Consider the following 5,131-nt stretch of genomic DNA (forward strand, 5'->3'; position numbering starts at 1 on the left):
AGAATTTAAGTTAAGATGGTGGTTCATATGGGACCTACCATAAAACCTTCTAAAAAGACATAAGACAATTATTTTGATAAGGTTTACCATTAAAGATATTCTAAAAAGTTTCAAGATAGTTGAACAAAGTATAAATAGGACTAATTAGGGCTATTTGGACATTTGATCAAATATAGCTTTAGATTTTTTTTTTTAGTAAATTTTGGTTTTCTTATTCCATTCTATTTGATTTTTTTTGGTTTTGTTTGGTTCTTTTTTCTTTTACTCAATCTTGTCTTTCATGTTCTATTTTGTTTAGTTACTTTTAGTTTTTTTTCTAATACGCTTAATCTTACGTTGTATTGAGATCTTTGTTATTATAGATTTTATAAGATTTTAGACCTTAGAGTATCTGATCCTATTGCATTGATATCAAAGCGAGTGTTAGTTTGTTCCTTGGTAGTATATTGATAGCCACTATTTACTAGGAAGTCAATTGTTGTGATCACATCTGATATTATTTTGGAGCTACAATAAGCTACTTTAAGAAGTTAGTTGGAAGGGGGGAAGGCATTACAATTACAAAGTTCAGGAAGGAAATTATAGCATGGGAGATATGGCAAAAGACTTAGATACAATACCTCATAAGCAACCTAGCTACTCTATAAAGGCAATCAAAAGCTTCTAAAAGAAGGGAGTTGATATCTATTAGGCTAAAATTAAGCAAGTCTAATATATACTCAAAGACCTCAAGGCAAGAAGATGTATGCCAATGGCTCTTTATCATGTAAAAATTCCTCCAATTATCTAGGATAAACACCAGCAAAGGAATTATATATGCCTCTACTTATTTGAAAGGTGCAATAATTATTTGGTGGCAACAACATTGTCATATTGTAAAAGCTTACAATATGTAAAAATTAGTTAAAATATATTATATATTAATAAATCTAGATGTATGTTAGAATGGTTAATAGATTAATTTAAAAAGAACGGATTTTAAAAACTTTATTTTGAGTTTTATTTTTTTGATTATAGTATTTAAAACAATTATAAGACCTAAATGTTTAGTATAAAGCCTTTAGAGGAGATTAGAGCCTAAAGAAGAAAATCTTAACTAATAAGAGGCTTATTGGTAGGGATGAAAGCAAGACATGGTTTGATGAAGGCAAGGAATGAGAAACTTCATTCCTATTGGTCGAAGGCCATGTCCAATGGGCTTCAAGGAGGCTACCTGAGGCCTTATTAGGGATTAGGATTTCTCTTTCGAAGTCATTCGAGCTTTTGAGGCTAGGGTCAGCAAGTTCAGGATTTTGGATATAATTTGGATGAAGAGTTTGTGTGATTTCGAGTTTTTTTGAAGGAGATATAAGTGTTCAAAGTTAAGGTGTCAAATTTGTACCTACTATCACTCTTTGAGGCATAACATATACGTACAAAGAGCACTGAAAGATCCGGGATTGGAGTTGGAGAGGAAACTTTCTTGGCTATACTTTATATGTACTGTTTGGTGAATTTCAAGTCTAGATGAAGGAGTTATAGGGCATTGAAGACAACACATATAATTCAAAGGCAGTAAGTGAGTTATTTTATTGATAGTAATGGTTGGAGCCATATCTTGAGTTCTTGAGTGAAGTTTTAGCTCAAAATTTCCATAATTGTGAGTTATTAAGTTAAGAAGCTATAGATCAAAGTTTCATGGTATTTGGGTACTTATTTTGTGAGATATGAAGAAATTAGCACATGAGTGTATATAAGCTAGGATTTAAAGCTATTGTTAGGGTTTTGGCGATATCTCAAGATGTGTAACAAATTTGCGGTTGATTTTTTTGTAGAAGTTTTTGAAAGTATATCAGTACTTCATGTAAAATTTAGGGTTGTTTGAACAATCTGATTATGAGATAAGAACTGTTGAAGTTTGGGAAACATCTTTCATAAGGATATATAAGGTTTTAAGATCTTTATCATACATTTGGGTGTTTTCTTGGTACTTGGGCTTGTGTTTTGATGTAATTGTCCAAAAAGAAAAAATATTGTATGTATAAACTTGGTTTTTTATATCTTAGACTTGATTGAGTATTTAGTGGCAGCCAAAAGCTCAGTGCTTTCTTGAGACAAACTCTCTCTACCTCGACAACGTTCTCAAAGCTATAAAACTCAAGGCAAATTTGGTGATTAGGAGGAGTTTGAGACCAAGCTTAGGAGTCAATTTCAGTCCATCAATATAGAAAAATTAGCATACAATCAGTTGACTAACCTTATACAATCTATGTCAATGCAAGATTACGTCTCTAGAATCTTATGCCATTAGCCAATATTATGGTGTAACAACCAATGCCTATGGAAATTGATGTTGTGCAAGGACCATTGACACCACAAAGATTACAATTATTGGTGCAAAAGGGATTGTGCTTTTATTATTGGGAGTTAGACCATTAAATCAAAGACTATGCAAAACATCAAAGTTCAAGCATCAACAAATCATGGTGCATTTAAAATCTCAAGAACTATGAAGTTAAAAATAAAAATGGAGCAAGAAAATGAGGTTCTTCAATAAAGATACTGAGAGCTAGTACTGAAGATAGTTTTTGTTTTTCAAAGGCAAATGACATGGCCTTGAACAACTATCAGAAGGATTGAGTAGTATATCTAATAAGTTGACTAAGAAGATAGCCATGTTGAGTGCTTATGAATTGTGGCTCTATAAAAAATTGCATCTTGAGAGCAATTGTTAATCAACTTAGAATTAAAATAAAGGTAATTAAAGGAGGAAGTATATACCTAACAGATGATTATGAACGTGTTGAGTGAAACAAGTGAAGAAGAAATCCTAAGGCTAAATAACACTTATACCTTGAGGGAGAAGTTTAGAGTAACAAAGCTTAGATATGATGTTATCTTTGATATGCCATGGCTAGAGGTAGAGAATAAATAAGTCAATTGGCTAGTAAGGACAATCTCTTTGTAAGCTCTCAATTATATTCTACAATCTAAATTTTTGTTATTTTTCTATTTTATGATAATTGGACATGTTAGATTAAGATTTATATAAGTAGAATTTAGTTTTATAGGATTTTTAGGATTACAATCCTTGATGGTATAAATTATAGCGTAGTTCCTTGAATTATGTTAGATAGGACTAAAGTAATAAGAGTTAGAAAATTAGAATAGCAACTTAGTTTGTTTAATAATTTAGAGGTTATTAGTCATTACCATGAACGTTGATTAAAGGCCTATAAGTACACCTATAATCATTCACATGATTTAGGAGTTGGAATTATAATTCTCTAAAAGATTTAGAGAAGTTACCAATAATAATATTGAATTTTCCTCCAAATTCGACAAATTCAAGCAGCATGGTGGTTCTCCTAATTAATGGGAGTCTTTTTAATGCAATGGTGGTACTGGATTTATTCCATGGAGTGAAGAAAACAAGATCAGCACCCCCTTCTTCAAAATACAAGTGAAGTAATGAAATTCTCATTTTGAAGAATTTTACAAAAAATTGCCAAGATCTTTGTAAATAAAAACTTCTATGAAAATTATAATTGAGTATGAATTGAGGCATGTGAGTAGTCAATCTTAGTTTAAAAAGGTGTTTTGAATACAATGGTGAAGTTAGATTTATCAAAAAAATGCTTTCTTGACTACTTATAAGAACCATCAACCTTGGTAACGAGATTGATTGTTAGATGATTGAAGGCTATAGATCTAGATTAGAAATCATAAAAATCAAGGTTAGAGATGTAGCCTCCCTTCTACAAGCCTCTATTCAATTATATAAGAGAGGCTTGGTTTTCCAAGCCCTCTCTCTCTCTCTCTCTCTCTCTCTCTTTCTCTTCTTTTGAGTAATAGGTGAAGCCATGCCAAAATTTGGCCAAAACTCTAATCTTAATTTTATTTAGATTTTAAATCTCATTGTAAACCTTGTGATTGTGTGTGTATGAATTTTGAATTATAAAGGATGGTCATTAAGTTTTAAAATATTCTTCATTGAGGTAGATAGCTCCTTGGCCTTCTAAATATCCTAAGGGTTTTAAGGGCCTTAGATTTTCCTCAATTAGTCACTCAATTTCTTTTTTTTCAATGTGAAATTCTAGACAGGTGTAGCTTTTGTTGTTAGATTTCATATAAGATAAGACTCGCTTGATTTGGAGTAAGAAGAAATTTTTGGTGAATGTTTGAGTTTGAGGGAGTCGACTACCTTTGCAGTTTGAATCAATCGAGTTTGGAAAGGCATTTCTCAGTGCTTGATAATTGAATTTACTTAAACTTTTTGGAGCATTAAGCTTTATAAGCTAAGCTCTGAAAGGCACAAGATTTGTTTGATTTGAAGACAATCTAAATTTTTAGTGAATTTCTAAGTGAAGAAGGTTGGTCGCCATGGCAGTTTGGATCACTCAACTTCAAAGGAGGAATTCTCACGACTGGATCATTGGATTGCAACGAAAATTATTGGATCAGAAGAACCTTTAAGTTAGCCTTGCAACAAGCTAAGAATCATTCAAATCAAAGCTGATTACAAATTTTGGAAAATTTTGGAGTAGAAGGGGGTCGCTGCTTTCAATTCTTATGTGTTGTCAAGGTACCTTCACTTTCACCTCTTTTACTTTATTTTTACTATCATCTTCATAGTGACTTGTAATCTCTACATTTCACCTTTTGGCTAATAAATTTTAAGTTCAACTTTTAACCTTTAATATTCTCACTTTAACTTTTAAACTTAACTTTTAATTTTAATTCTTAAATTTAATTTTTAATTTTAATTTTTTAACTTAATCTTTTAATTTTAACTTTTAATTCAAACTTAAGTTTTTATTCTTATGGTCAATTAATAGTAACAACTTAGTTAATTATTTTTATTATATTTGTATAATAAATTTTATTTAAAATTTTAATTTGATGTTGGTAACTATTGCTTGAAAGGCATTAATTTGAAATAAACTACAAATATCCACATTTAAATTAACTCAACAGTTTCACAATTGAGAGTCCCTCCATTCTACCTCCTGAATCTATTGTGTGGCATCAATTTAATGAGTGGTGAATTTGGGGCTCACACTCTTTTAAAGATAAAAGTTACACAATGACTCTTCATGCCTCTATGTTGAGTGGAATGGCAAAACAATCTATGGCTAAGAGTTTACTTATA

This window comes from Physcomitrium patens, chromosome 4, assembly GCF_059467195.1.
Source record: "Physcomitrium patens ecotype Gransden chromosome 4, ASM5946719v1, whole genome shotgun sequence".
Classification (NCBI taxonomy): Eukaryota; Viridiplantae; Streptophyta; class Bryopsida; order Funariales; family Funariaceae; genus Physcomitrium; species Physcomitrium patens.